Below are 15,983 nucleotides of genomic sequence, written 5' to 3'. Positions count from 1 at the left end.
CTTGCTAGTATATTAGCTACCGTATTGATATGTGTAAAGTAGTGTAGCAGCTCACCCTGGTTTGGTACATGGAGTTACAGTAAGTCTTGTTTTAAAGTAAGGTAAGGGCTTACAGCTCACCCTGGTTTGGTACATGGAGTTACAGTAAGTCTTGTTTTAAAGTAAGGTAAGGGCTTACAGCTCACCCTGGTTTGGTACATGGAGTTACAGTAAGTATTGTTTTAAAGTAAGGTAAGGGCTTACAGCTCAACCTGGTTTGGCACATGGAGTTACAGTAAGTATTGTTTTACAGTAAGGGCTTACAGTGTTAGTGTAAATGATGTTTTCATGTTTCTGTGTGTAGGGAACATGTATGTGTTATATTATTTCTAGTATTAAAGCGGTCTTGAGTTGTTTCAGTATTGACTGGTAACGTGTTGAGAACATCATATATTTTTGTTCAGCCTGCCTCCTCAATTCACTCCAGATGCTCCCATTGATCCGTGCACATTATAGGAGGAAACAAAACCCACTTTTGGATGTGTGTCTGTGTGTATCTGCGCCCAGCCAGCCTCTTTCATTTTCATTATGCATGGCCGCTTTGAGTCTCCAGCACCTGCATTTTTTTAAATTATCCTCAATGGCCGTGGGAGCAGAAACACATTTATTAATCTTAATCGGCACGGTGGCTAGGGAATTGTGCTTAAACAGGCTCCCACAAACACACACACACAGCCACTCCTCCAACTCTCCAGCCTGCACCGCCTGAATGACGTCTGACGGGTCTCCGTTATTCAGCAGTCGGGTCGCTGCGGTAACCGTTCATTTACAGTCAGACGGATCCTCCCACCATTTCTACTAAACACTTCTAGAACTTTCAGAGGAGAGGCCCTACGTCTTTATGTGTGTGTTTTAACGAGCGAGAGAGAGAGAGAGCGACAGTGTGTGTGTGTGTGTGTGTGTGTGTGTGTGTGTGTGTGTGTGTGTGTGTGTGTGTGTGTGTGTGTGTGTGTGTGTGTTGCAGACACCGCGCCTCCATCTTACCACTCCCCCACCGGTGTAAAGAATATTTTGGAAGCTATAAACGCATTTATACATTCGTTTTTGACACATTTATTCTATAACAGACACCTTAATACATACTATTAAATTCAATTATGTGAGGTAAACATAAAAATGAAAAAATATTGAAACATTTTCCTTCCTTTTTCTTAAAGTATATATTTTTTTGATTACTAATGTTATTGTCCCTACTACAACAACAAAATACATGACATTTTTTTTCATTTAAACATTCAATTGAAATACTGCAGAATTCCATTCATTCCTATGGAGGACATGCTCCTTCTGGGGAGTGCCAATATGGCTTACCGGTGGCTTCAAAGCCTCTCACTGGCCAATACATATTGTCAGTGTCTGTGTGTGTGTGTGTGTGTGTCGTGCGTGTGTGTGTGTGTGTGTGCGTGTGTGCGTGCGCGCGTGCGTGCGTGCGTGTGCACTCTCTGAGTCACAAAAGGGAGTTTTAATTAAAAGGAGTTCATTTTAAACAAGATGACACAGTCGGTGGAACAGAGAATATAACATCTCCAGAATGGATCAGACCACATCAGTGTACAACACCTCACTTAGTGGAAGAGAGAGGGATAGCAAGCCTCCATTTTGAGGGAGAGAAATCGTATGGTACTGGTGATTGCAGTGTGTGTGTGTGTGTGTACGTTTCTGAGTGTGTGTGTGTTTGGGTGTGTGTGTGTGTGTGTGTGTGTGTGCGCGTGTGAGTGTGTGTGCGCGTGACAACTGAATGGATAATGCCTTGGATTTTTGACAGGGGGGAGAGATGTGAGTGAAACCAGACTTTACAGCCATTAATATGGTCTTGTCCTGGTGGGATGTGTGTGTATGAGATTTTGAGTGTGTGTGTGTGTTAGGGGGTTTCCTGGTTTGTATATGTCAGGCCTAACCTTTGAGTACCCATTCGACTCAAACCATTTTTCACCTTTGGGCTCCTGTGGTGCTGAAATGCTTTCCGTAGCCCCGGTCGATGGAATTAGCTGCTGAAATGTGGAAACCGCGCGGGGACATCAGAGCCCTAATGGAACCTGTGAGAGACGCACCGATCCATCACACTAAACAACCACCCCAAAGCACCCCAAAGTCAAAATGGAGTCGTTTTAACCCTCTAAACCCCAGGTCACTGTTAACTCTTCAACAACGCGCCGTTGGCCCTGGCAACTACCGTCGAATCCATGGAAGAGGCTGTTATTCTGAATGGGGGGGGGGGGCTTACACCAACACACACTCCCCTATTGTCTTGACTCTAAGCCTATAGAGGATTTTACATTAACATACTAGTGAGATTACACTGGACAACCCCTTGTTTCTTCTCCGTCCGCCTCTTAAAACCCTCTTAGTTTATAGTCCAGTCATAAGCATTCTCCCTTCTCTCCCCGGGACCGGTTGGGGTCCTCGGCCCTCTCTGCTCTGACAAAGGCGGCAACATAAAAACCTGAGTGATTGTCCGTGGGATTTGTGCTCCATAGAAGGTCCATTCCAGGGCTCATTGAGGGAGCGGCCGTGCTAACTAAGCCTGTTGTCGGCCAGGACGCGAAGGCCTTGCTGGATTAGCGAATCCGACGTTGGCGTCCGCCTTTGTCCCAACGCACACATTCTCCTCATCTGTGGAACCCCAAGACAGTCGTGACCAACAAACCGTGAAATGGCTAAATTACGCATTCCGAAGAAAGCGCAACATTTGCGTTGCATTGTCGTGGGGGTGCCGTAAGCCGCTTAAAAGACTTCAAATGATTATGCGCCGGCTTTTTCATGGTCGCCGCTTTAGAGCGTTTTGCTGTCTTTTTATCTTCTTCTATGGTGGTGTTTAGACCCGGCTACGCAGAGCAGTTCTATACTCTACAGATCTATAGAAGTAGGTTAGTGGAATACAAATATTCAGGGCCTACGCGGTCACAAAGATTCACATCCAGTAAATACATAGCGTTGTGTGTATCTGTGTTTATCCTCTCTTTTTGTGATGTTCTCTCTCATTAATGTCTCTTCAGCATACAAAAATTCAGTAAAAGGAATGGATTTTGGGGTTCGTTTACACTGGAAGGTTAAATGTGTGTTAACTCTCTCTCTCTCTCTCTCTCTCTCTCCCTTCTTGTTCTATCTGAGCAAGTGGGGGCGCTGTTCTCACGGGAGAGTGTACTGTAAAACCACACAAATACACACAGACACAGAAAGGTCACAGAACAGCAAAGTTGTGTGTGATCTCTCTCACTCCCTCTTGTCAACCAGCCTGCTCCAAATATAGCATATTATCTCATATGGTCTCTCTCTCCCCCCTCTTTCTTTCTCTCTCTCTTTCTCTTTTTGAAAAATCCATTAATGCTACATTCACTCTCTACTTGAAATGGTTTTCCCCATCTCCCTCCTAGTCTCCCTCCCTTTTGGTGTTTTCAATTTATTAGCAGAATAGTTCATAGCCTAGCCAATCGATTCCACTAACTAGGGGGGAAGGAAATAGCAGTCGCACGCATCACAAGACATTTTCCCCAGACCAGATCTGATGTTAATCATTTTTCTCTGTCTATTTCCTCTCTCTGTCTATTTCCTCTTTCTGTCTATTTCCTCTCTCTGTCTATTTCCTCTCTCTGTCTATTTCCCCTCTCTGTCTATTTCCTCTCTCTGTCTATTTCCCCTCTCTGTCTATTTCCTCTCTCTGTCTATTTCCCCTCTCTGTCTATTTCCTCTCTCTGTCTATTTCCTCTCTCTGTCTATTTCCCCTCTCTGTCTATTTCCTCTCTCTGTCTATTTCCCCTCTCTGTCTATTTCCTCTCTCTGTCTATTTCCCCTCTCTGTCTATTTCCTCTCTCTGTCTATTTCCTCTCTCTGTCTATTTCCTCTCTCTGTCTATTTCCTCTCTCTGTCTATTTCCTCTCTCTGTCTATTTCCCCTCTCTGTCTATTTCCCCTCTCTGTCTATTTCCTCTCTCTGTCTATTTCCTCTCTCTGTCTATTTCCTCTCTCTGTCTATTTCCTCTCTCTGTCTATTTCCTCTCTCTGTCTATTTCCCCTCTCTGTCTATTTCCTCTCTCTGTCTATTTCCTCTCTCTGTCTATTTCCCCTCTCTGTCTATTTCCTCTCTCTGTCTATTTCCCCTCTCTGTCTATTTCCCCTCTCTGTCTATTTCCTCTCTCTGTCTATTTCCTCTCTCTGTCTATTTCCTCTCTCTGTCTATTTCCCCTCTCTGTCTATTTCCTCTGTCTGTCTATTTCCTCTCTCTGTCTATTTCCTCTCTCTGTCTATTTCCTCTCTCTGTCTATTTCCTCTCTCTGTCTATTTCCCCTCTCTGTCTATTTCCTCTCTCTGTCTATTTCCTCTCTCTGTCTATTTCCTCTCTCTGTCTATTTCCCCTCTCTGTCTATTTCTTCTCTCTGTCTGGCTCTCGGATGAAGATTGAAGTGGGAATGGTAGGGGTCGGCCGTAGAGGCCGAGAGAGAGGAAGGCAGAGTTATTCTACCTCAGTAATCGTGGCTTTAATAGAGGAGAGAGTGAGTGAATATTTGATTTTTGTGAGAGTCTGGCTCAGTCCCGACAAGGCCAATTTAGCTGTTCTCAGAGAGGACAGAGGAGAGGCTGTGATTGACAGCTCGATTCCTCCTCACAGATAAAGTGTGTTTGTGGTTAGCTCTAATGATAAGCGGAGGGACATGTGGACGGACAGACAGACTGACTGACTACCTGACAAGACTAAGGCTGAATCTTACCCTGGTGTCATTTAGAGTGGCTATGAGGTGTGGGACGAGGTGGCACAAAGACCAGGCTTACTTGGCTGGCTAGTCTTAAATGTGAAGCACCTCGCTGTGTGTGTGCGTGTGTGTGTGTGGCCATCCTCACACTCTCTCTCAGGAGACAGGAAGAGAGCTGCCAGGCATCTCTTTACGACCGCCCTTTTATTGCGGCCAATCCGGTTAGTAAATACTAATTTATTCACGAGAGCACATCTGGCCATGTAGCGTCAACGGCGAACAATAAAGTCAGAGGCTTCACAGAGCGCGGAAGAGAGAGAGGAAGAGAGACTTAGATAGAAGGGAACACATAGATACACTAATGGTCAGGACACACACACACTCAGATATACACACGTATTCGCACAGATACTCACACGGGGATTTATTGGCTGTCACACGCTCTCTCTACACACACACACTCTCTCACACACACGCACTCTCTCTCATCAAACTCTCTCTCTCTCTCACACACTCTCACACACACACACTCTCTCTCTCATCAAACTCTCTCTCTCTCTCACACACACATGCTCTGTCAGTGTGCGTGACAGTGTAATATGTGAAGGAGACTGGTGGTACCAGACAGGGGATAGTAAATGTCTCTCCGTCAGTCTATCACCTCTTTTTACACGGGAGTCACCCAGAAGTAGAGAGGTTGCATTAAGCTGTTAGAAATAAAAAAGACCGCCCTTATGAAAAAATATAGCAGTTTTGAAACTGCAGTAAAAATGCAGTATGTGAAGTCGGCTGTGGTATTTTGGACGTAGTGATTGCTGAATAATTACTGTAACTGCAACTGTACTGTAACTGCAGTACAACTGCAAAATGTCTACCATTTGGGACGCAGTATTTGCAGCATACTGCAGTTTGCACTCTTACTGCAATCTTTTTTCATAAGGGATGTTTTATTTTCACATAGGTGCAGGGAAATGTGTGGTTTTACAGTGTCAGCCATAGTAGGATGGCGCCCCTAGAGCAAATTATGATTAAGTGCCTTGCTAAAGGGCACATCGGCAGATATTTCTGCTTGCGTTTTGGAGCCATTGACCTTTCGGCCCAACGCTCTAACCCCTAGGTTCAATAGGAAACGAATGGAGATGAAACTCCATCCATGAAAAGCTCTGTAGGGAAACTATGGAGATATTGTAGAAGTAGGGTGAATAGAACATGATAGAGAAGTAGATACATCTGTTAAAACAGTAAGATAATACCGTAATCTGTAAGATTATAATCATGACAGAATGAATACCTTAACAACTATGCAATTTTACAAAACAGTTAGTTGGTTATTTATGTATTAGATCTTTAACGCTAAGACTGGGAGACCATATGTTTTGCTGACTGTACTAGGATTGGTCTAGAACGTTCTTTTTCCCATAAAGGGAAAAGGCTGTGGTGGACTGGTGACTAAGGCGGTATATATGTGGAATTAAAGAGGGATATATGAGGGATATATACAAGATGATGTAAGATTCATTGGTATTTAATGAGGTATTCTCCTCTTGTTTGGAAGAGCAGGTTTAATGTGTTGTGATAGACTTGTAATGGATGGGAAACATGAGAGGAGGGAAAGTGAAAGCGCTCGCTCTTTTTTCTTTCTTTCTATTTCTCTTTCTCTCTCTCCATCTATCTTCTACAGTATATCTCTCTTTCTCCCGCTCTCTCTCCTCTTTCTCTCTCTCGCTCTCTCTCTCTCCATCTATCTTCTACAGTATATCTCTCTTTCTCCCTCTCTCTCTCCTCTTTCTCTCTCTCGCTCTCTCTCTCTCCATCTATCTTCTACAGTATATCTCTCTTTCTCTCTCTCCTCTTTCTCTCTCTCGCTCTCTCTCTCTCTCCTATTTCTCTCTCTCTCTTTCTCTCTTTCACCCTTTCGCTCTCCTCCTCTCTCTATTTCCAGCCCTCCTCTTTCTCTCTCTCCCTATTTTTTGCTAAATGTCTCTTTGGTAAATGTCTCTTTGGTAAATGTCTCTTTGATAAATGTCTCTTTGGGATTTTCCCGCCAGCAGAAAGGTGTGTTAATCTTCTCCTCTAGAAGGCATATTTATGGTCCCTTCTTTCTCTCATGGATATTTTCCTATTAAACACTCTGTCTGTGAGAGAGGCCTTGCTATTCTGTTCTCACTGATCTGACTGTATGTGTTGTTGAGTGTGTGTTTGTGCAGATGTATGTTTTGAATGTGTAAGCGCGCATCAACATGACTGTGTGTGTGTGTGTGTGTGTGTGTGTGTGTGTGTGTGTGTGTGTGTGTGTGTGTGTGTGTGTGTGTGTGTGTGTGTGTGTGTGTGTGTGTGTGTGTGTGTGTGGGGTTTGAATGTGTATGTATGTGTTTTTGTGTGAAGTTTTTGTGTGAATTTGTGTGGGTGTAATCACCTGCTGTCTGGCTAGTAGCGGTTGGGGGGAAGTAATGGCGGTCCCCGACGCCCTGCAGTGAGAGCTTAGCTTCTCTACGAGGGCCGTAAAAACAGTGGGACCCCTCATTACTCTGAATGGAACGGTCCAACCCGGCCAGCCCACTTCACAATCATGATGATTGTTGTTATTTAGAACCCCAACCGGGGGAGTGAGGCTTGGTGGTGCTCACCGGGTACATTTTTCTGACAAGGCTCACAATTATCCCAAGGATCCCGCGGATTCATGACATGCAACCGAGCAGAAGAGAATTGGGAAAGAATGCCCTCATTTGGGAGGGGGGGGGGGGGGGGGGGGGCGTCCTGTCGTTCTCCTGTTCTTTTTTACCCCAGCATTCTTTATTTTTCTCTTTCTCTCTGTCTCTACGTGTCTCAGAGGTCTGTGGCCTGGCACCGCAGGGTGCCGATAGGCTGAATCCTGAGGCTTAGGGACCTTTTCTCACCCCGCTTTGCCCACTCACTTGTACACACACACAAATGAAACAGACGCACACACACACAGATGCACACACACACACGGGCACACATATGCACACAGACACAGCACATGCATGCATACATGCACAAAAAAGCACACAAGGCATGCACATGCACACACTAGGGTCACCGTGGGGAGTCTGAGCAACAGGAGCAGCTGAAACGCAGGAGGTATCAACCAGCATCACCCACTGGCTCCTATAGAAGCCGTGTTGTGTGGGGCTGCATGGGGTAGGCTCACTAGGCACACACGGCAGAGTGCTGGAGGAAAGACAGCAGGAGGCCAGAAAAAGAACCCCTGTCTACTCCATATTAACAGTGTGGTAAACAATCCCAACCAGACAGCAGGGAGACATGGGGCAAGAACAGATGGCGGTGCTGCTCTGAATATATAGGATGAAAACACTTTAGGTGGTTGTATAGCGCCCTGTGTGTATCTGCTCTTGCCCCTAGGGAGGTGACTTTATTTCGCCCTGTAGGTTAGTCCCTATGGCTGCATCCGTCCTCTCTCTCTTTCCCTCCATGCTGTTAGTCCCCCTCTCCCACCATCCGTCCTCTCTCTCTTTCCCTCCATGCTGTTAGTCCCCCTCTCCCACCATCCTTCCTCTCTCTTTCCCTCCATGCTGTTAGTCCCCCTCTCCCACCATCCGTCCTCTCTCTTTCCCTCCATGCTGTTAGTCCCCCTCTCCCACCATCCTTCCTCTCTCTTTCCCTCCATGCTGTTAGTCCCCCTCTCCCACCATCCTTCCTCTCTCTCTTTCCCTACATGCTGTTAGTCCCCCTCTCCCACCATCCTTCCTCTCTCTTTCCCTACATGCTGTTAGTCCCCCTCTCCCACCATCCGTCCTCTCTCTCTTTCCCTACATGCTGTTAGTCCCCCTCTCCCACCATCCTTCCTCTCTCTTTCCCTACATGCTGTTAGTCCCCCTCTCCCACCATCCTTCCTCTCTCTTTCCCTACATGCTGTTAGTCCCCCTCTCCCACCATCCTTCCTCTCTCTTTCCCTACATGCTGTTAGTCCCCCTCTCCCACCATCCTTCCTCTCTCTTTCCCTACATGCTGTTAGTCCCCCTCTCCCACCATCCTTCCTCTCTTTTTCCCTACATGCTGTTAGTCCCCCTCTCCCACCATCCGTCCTCTCTCTTTCCCTACATGCTGTTAGTCCCCCTCTCCCACCATCCGTCCTCTCTCTCTTTCCCTACATGCTCTCTCTAGTCCCCCTCTCCTCCCTTTGTCCGTCCCCCTGTCCCCTGATCCATTATTTTAACGACTCTCAAAGCGAAGTGTGTCTGTGCTAACCAGCAGCAGTGTGTGTGTAAGGGATGACATCATTAAATGGCCCGGTGGTTTGATATGCTGCTGTGACATTACTGTGGAGGAAAATACAGAAGATGATCAATTTCTACCCAGAGAGGCCGGAGAGAGCCACACACACACACACACACACACACACACACACACACACACACACACACACACACACACATGAACACACACACACACATGAACACACACACACACAGGGCCTCTCTAAGGATGAGAAGATATTGACTGCTTGCTATCGCCCTGCCTGCATATATGTATCAGATTTATTATTGGTGTTATTTATATACCAAGGGGAAAGGGAGCGTTGTAGAGCTCCCTGTTCAAACAAAGGCCCCTGCAGTAATTCTTTAATTCCATATAGATGCGGTAAAGAGGTCAATGGAACGCAGACCGTGGGGGATAGAAGGACGCCAGATTGATCTAACCTAGTGGATATTGGTCAAATCCGTCATGATTGATGTATTGTAAAAGGCCCACAATGTGGCTACTAAAGTTCGATTTTGATATTTTGGCTGTTTTCGCTGCATAACATTTAGAAGTAGTCCCTTTTCAGGTTTAGAAGAAGTGACTGCTAAATGCTAACTCCCATTCGTATAAGCTGGTAGCATAGCTAGCATACAGAAATCGGTGGTGGTAGTCAGTCGTTTTTTTACTGTAATGCAGTTGATTGGTAAGGATGACATGAACAAGTGTTGGGGTTGACATCCATACGATCATTATACTGCACATATAAACAATATCCTAAATGTAGGCTCATTTTTCTGGGGGGGAAATTAAGAATTCAGGATCTTTTCCCCAATGCATCTTTCCCCACGCGTTTCCATGGCAATTCTATTGTTTTGGTCGGGTTCCATGGACGTCTTTACCGCATCTGGCTGGGAGCGACTGCGTGGCTAGTGTTCACCCAACTAGAACTGCCGCAGACTGTAAAGAGGAGAGGATAGTGTGTGTGTGTGTGTGTGTGTGTGTGTGTGTGTGTGTGTGTGTGTGTGTGTGTGTGTGTGTGTGTGTGTGTGTGTGTGTGTGTGTGTGTGTGTGTGTGAAGATGCTATAGGCACCGGAGTAATGGAGAAGAGTGGGTTACCGTTGTCCCAGCTAAACGCTGAGCATGTACAGGCCTGAATAGGATCCACGAGGAAAGCTAAGGCAGCTATGTTCTTAGCTGTTGCTATCCAAACCAAATGTTATTCACCGAAGTAAACCAACAGTGAAACATTCAGAGAGATATTCAGTTTAGATTCCCCGGTTATGAATGATGTATTAAGAATGTGTGAAACAGATTGCTCCATATTCAACATCAGAAAAGATAACCCTGAACCACACTTACCTATTTTCCCAATGAATGGTGATTATTAGCCTTAGTCATATTCAAGGTTGGAAGAAAGATTGCCTCCCGTCAACACAAATAGTCTCTTATTTTCACATTTCTACATGGTACATTGTGCCTAAGAGGGGTTAGGATAAAAGGGAGGGAAATACATGATAGGATAACCTCCCCTCACTTGTACACCTGGAATCTCTGCTAGCAAGTAGCGTCTTCGCTAATTTATACAGGACGTTTTCACTGACACTTGTAGTCTAACATTAGCACTGATGGAAGGATGTGAACGAGAAGGAGGGATTTACACTGACTCTCCCTACCTCCCCTTTCCACCTTTCACCTTCCGTCATCACTCCTTATCGTCTCTCCATGTCTTCCTCTCTGTTAGCAAGGCTGTTAGCACCTGAGTCGTGCTCATCTGCCACATCTTCCTCTTTTGAATTAACTCTGTCTACAATTCCTGTTTAAATAAAGCTGCGCTAATTCGAATCTAATTATGCGGCGAGCGGGATATTGATGTTTGTGTCAAAGCGACAGCTAGGTACACTCATGAAACCTTAACAACTTCACTCAGGCATTAGCTGTGTCCCCAATGGCACCCAGTTCCCTGTATAGGGAGTAAGTCCCATAGGGATCTGGCCAAAAGTAGTGCACTATGTAGTCATTGACTCAGACTCATTCTTCCAAAATCACTGAGTCATCTGCACTGATCAGAACGACACAACCCATTTTCCCCTTTCAGTGCTGGACAGAGGAATTCAGTTGAATGTCTGACGTCAAATGTGGACCCGAGCTTTTTCAGTTTCAATGAACTAATGTTTTTTTCTTCTTCTCTTCTCTTCTCCTTCCCTCTCTCCCTCGCTCTCCTGTGACCTCCTGGCCTCCTGTGGTGCATTCTGGGAAACAGGTAAGTCCCAGGATACAGTTTACTTCACTTTGTATGCCTTTTTCAGGATGTAGTTTTAGTTGTTGCGGAACGCTTCCATTTAAGAGAGAATCAGTAGAGATACAGAGAGGGGGATGTAACTCTCCAGTAGAGATACAGAGAGGTGGATGTAACTCTCCAGTAGAGATACAAAGAGGTGGATGTAACTCTCCAGTAGAGATACAGAGAGGTGGATGTAACTCTCCGGTAGAGATACAGAGAGGTGGATGTAACTCTCCGGTAGAGATACAGAGAGGTGGATGTAACTCTCCAGTAGAGATACAGAGAGGTGGATGTAACTCTCCAGTAGAGATACAGAGAGGTGGATGTAACTCTCCAGTAGAGATACAGAGAGGGGGATGTAACTCTCCAGTAGAGATACAGAGAGGGGGATGTAACTCTCCAGTAGAGATACAGAGAGGTGGATGTAACTCTCCAGTAGAGATACAGAGAGGGGGATGTAACTCTCCAGTAGAGATACAGAGAGGGGGATGTAACTCTCCAGTAGAGATACAGAGAGGTGGATGTAACTCTCCAGTAGAGATACAAAGAGGTGGATGTAACTCTCCAGTAGAGATACAGAGAGGTGGATGTAACTCTCCAGTAGAGATATAGAGAGGTGGATGTAACTCTCCAGTAGAGATAGAGAGAGGTGGATGTAACTCTCCAGTAGAGATACAGAGAGGTGGATGTAACTCTCCAGTAGAGATACATAGAGGTGGATGTAACTCTCCAATAGAGATACAGAGAGGGGGATGTAACTCTCCAGTAGAGATACAGAGAGGTGGATGTAACTCTCCAGTAGAGATACAGAGAGGTGGATGTAACTCTCCAGTAGAGATACAGAGAGGTGGATGTAACTCTCCAGTAGAGATATAGAGAGGGGGATGTAACTCTCCAGTAGAGATACAGAGAGGTGGATGTAACTCTCCAGTAGAGATACAGAGAGGTGGATGTAACTCTCCAGTAGAGATACAGAGAGGTGGATGTAACTCTCCAGTAGAGATATAGAGAGGTGGATGTAACTCTCCAGTAGAGATACAGAGAGGTGGATGTAACTCTCCAGTAGAGATACAGAGAGGTGGATGTAACTCTCCAGTAGAGATACAGAGAGGTGGATGTAACTCTCCAGTAGAGATATAGAGAGGTGGATGTAACTCTCCAGTAGAGATATAGAGAGGTGGATGTAACTCTCCAGTAGAGATACAGAGAGGTGGATGTAACTCTCCAGTAGAGATACAGAGAGGTGGATGTAACTCTCCAGTAGAGATACAGAGAGGTGGATGTAACTCTCCAGTAGAGATATAGAGAGGTGGATGTAACTCTCCAGTAGAGATACAGAGAGGTGGATGTAACTCTCCAGTAGAGATATAGAGAGGTGGATGTAACTCTCCAGTAGAGATACAGAGAGGTGGATGTAACTCTCCAGTAGAGATACAGAGAGGTGGATGTAACTCTCCAGTAGAGATACAGAGAGGTGGATGTAACTCTCCAGTAGAGATACAGAGAGGTGGATGTAACTCTCCAGTAGAGATATAGAGAGGTGGATGTAACTCTCCAGTAGAGATACAGAGAGGGGGATGTAACTCTCCAGTAGAGATACAGAGAGGTGGATGTAACTCTCCAGTAGAGATACAGAGAGGTGGATGTAACTCTCCAGTAGAGATACAGAGAGGTGGATGTAACTCTCCAGTAGAGATATAGAGAGGTGGATGTAACTCTCCACTGTGCCCTGCGACCTTGGCACTCTGACTCAAACTCACGTTTCCAATCATTGAGTCATTCCCGTTCACACCAATGGTTGTTGTTACCTCGGCATACTCAGTGGAAGGCCCCGGTCTCTCCTCCCAACTCTGAAGGCCATAAAGGAAAGATTATTATGTTTCATTAATATTGTACCATATTAAGAATCGCTCTGTATATTACATCTCTGACTATGTCCTCCTAGGACCTGGCTAAAATCAATATCCCATGGTCCAGTATGGGGGCTGGTATTCATATGGCAGCCATGATGTTATAATATGATTATATTTATGACCTGGCTTCCCATCATAAATCAGCATCTTTAGGAAATTAGAGGGAGTGGTTTAAAATAGTTGTGTTTGTGTGTGTCTTCATGTTCTCCACAACTATCTGCTTGCACCACTGTCTGTTTGTGATCAGGCAGTGCCCTGGCCACCCCTGCTGAGCCATTTCCAGCTGCTGTTTGGCTGTTGTGTTTCTAAGCTATCTGTAAGCCTCCTGAATAACAGTCAATTCATCTGAAACACCACTAAAAGAGCACTCCTATACAAACACTACTTCCACTGCTGCTTCATCTCAAATGGCACACTATTCCCTATATAGTGCACTACTTTTGACCAACGCCCTTATGGGTAGTGCACTATATAGGGAACAGGGTACCATGTGGGACAGAACTTATCTCTCTCTTTCGCCTTTGGCTGCAATTAAGTCTCAACTGTTCAGCAAGCTATCTGCTAATCAAATGTAACCTCTCAGTTTACGACCCAGGGTGTGTGTGTGTGTGTGTGTGTGTGTGTGTGTGTGTGTGTGTGTGTGTGTGTGTGTGTGTGTGTGTGTGTGTGTGTGTGCGTGCGTGCGTGCGTGCGTGCGTGCGTGCGTGCGTGCGTGCGTGCGTGCGTGCGTGCGTGCGTGCGTGCGCTAATTTGTCATGTGCGTGTCTATTCGTCTGTGTGAGTGTGTGTATGTACGTGTGTGTGTCAGCTCTAGCCAGCGGTGATCTAACCGTGTGGGCTGTGTCCAATAAGAGGTCACTATGGGGTTAGATTAATCAGATGGCCTTGCACTGGCCCCAGACCCCTGGCTCCACGCCTACAGGACTACAGCCAGGTGTTGTCTGGCCCCTGGAGGTCACTAACACACACACACACACACACACACACACACACACACACACACACACACACACACACACACACACACACACCTACTGAATTTCATATTTTTTTGATAATTTCAGTGCAGTTCCCTTCATCCGTTTGAACAGCACCAAGGGCCGGTGTTGTGTTCGTCTTAGTCACTGGTAGGGTGTCTGTGGGAGAGAGTTTACCCAGCAGTGTGTTAGTTATAGACATTGGTAGGCTGTCTGTGGGAGAGAGTTTACCCAGCAGTGTGTTAGTTATAGTCACTGGTAGGGTGTCTGTGGGAGAGAGTTTACCCAGCAGTGTGTTAGTTATAGTCACTGGTAGGGTGTCTGTGGGAGAGAGTTTACCCAGCAGTGTGTTAGTTATAGTCACTGGTAGGGTGTCTGTGGGAGAGAGTTTACCCAGCAGTGTTTTAGTTATAGTCACTGGTAGGGTGTCTGTGGGAGAGAGTTTACCCAGCAGTGTGTTAGTTATAGTCACTGGTAGGGTGTCTGTGGGAGAGAGTTTACCCAGCAGTGTGTTAGTTATAGTCACTGGTAGGGTGTCTGTGGGAGAGAGTTTACCCAGCAGTGTGTTAGTTATAGACATTGGTAGGGTGTCTGTGGGAGAGAGTTTACCCAGCAGTGTGTTAGTTATAGTCACTGGTAGGGTGTCTGTGGGAGAGAGTTTACCCAGCAGTGTGTTAGTTATAGTCACTGGTAGGGTGTCTGTGGGAGAGAGTTTACCCAGCAGTGTGTTAGTTATAGTCACTGGTAGGGTGTCTGTGGGAGAGAGTTTACCCAGCAGTGTGTTAGTTATAGTCACTGGTAGGGTGTCTGTGGGAGAGAGTTTACCCAGCAGTGTGTTAGTTATAGTCACTGGTAGGGTGTCTGTGGGAGAGAGTTTACCCAGCAGTGTGTTAGTTATAGTCACTGGTAGGGTGTCTGTGGGAGAGAGTTTACCCAGCAGTGTGTTAGTTATAGTCACTGGTAGGGTGTCTGTGGGAGAGAGTTTACCCAGCAGTGTTGATGATGTGGTGATGCTGCTCTTCAAAGCCCAGGTGGGGGGCTGTGTCCATACTGACCTGCTGTTGGCAGCTGGGTCTCTGTAAACACCAGCCACAGTTATCCTCTAGGGAGGGAGGGTCTAGAGAGCAGTACACACACACACACACTCTCACACACCTTATCAACTGTCAATCACTCCCCACGCCACTGAGGTGACAGCGGTGACACAAACAGCATCACAGTCACCATGGTGTTGTGATTTCTCCTCCTCCTCTCCTCCTCTTCTCTCCTTCTCCTCCTCTGCTCCTCACCAATTCCCCTCCGTTCCTCAGTATTTTCTCAGGGATCCAACCAGTGCAAACGGAACAGCTGGCTGAGATGCTGAATTAAAGATGGCTGAATAAATATTACATGTTAAGTGCAGTTTCGACTTGGAAGGAGAATGGTGGCGTATTGAGCGAGACAGGATATGCCTTTCTCAGAAGATCATGTTTTTTCTTAGACAGAACACCCATGCGGAAGGATATTATAATGCATAGAGGATCAAGATTTGGTAGACGTAAGGTCTAGTATACCACTGTTTTACATGGGGGATCCAGACTCTGGGATATAGGGATTTTGGGGTAACTCTTTACTTTACAGAGGCTGAAGCTTACTCGCTAGCTTTAGAGTAAAGTACAGTACATCCATTGTTTTAGACAGGACATCTCCCTCTTAGCTAAGGTTTGATGATACAGGTAGTAATGTATGGCTTTACATATGGTACTACGGGACTGTTTTCAGCAGGATATCGCCCTCTGCCAGGTGCAGTACAGCCACACTACATTACAGCCCAATCAGCCTGTCTGTTGTCTTGCTAATCAAACTGAGTTTCCAGCCGCTC

General features: G+C 45.9%; 1 protein-coding gene across 10 annotated transcripts in view; it reads left to right on the top strand.

Moving 5' to 3' along the window:
- LOC106610060 (teneurin-3) overlaps nt 1-15,983 on the top strand; it is a 447,182-nt gene that overhangs the window by 181,641 nt on the left and 249,558 nt on the right. The gene's annotated exons all lie outside the window — the stretch shown is intronic.

The sequence above is a fragment of the Salmo salar genome, chromosome 08 (genome assembly GCF_965601325.2).
Source record: "Salmo salar chromosome 08, fSalSal1, whole genome shotgun sequence".
In the NCBI taxonomy this organism is placed as follows: Eukaryota; Metazoa; Chordata; class Actinopteri; order Salmoniformes; family Salmonidae; genus Salmo; species Salmo salar.
This window is presented reverse-complemented; position numbering and strand designations above follow the sequence as displayed.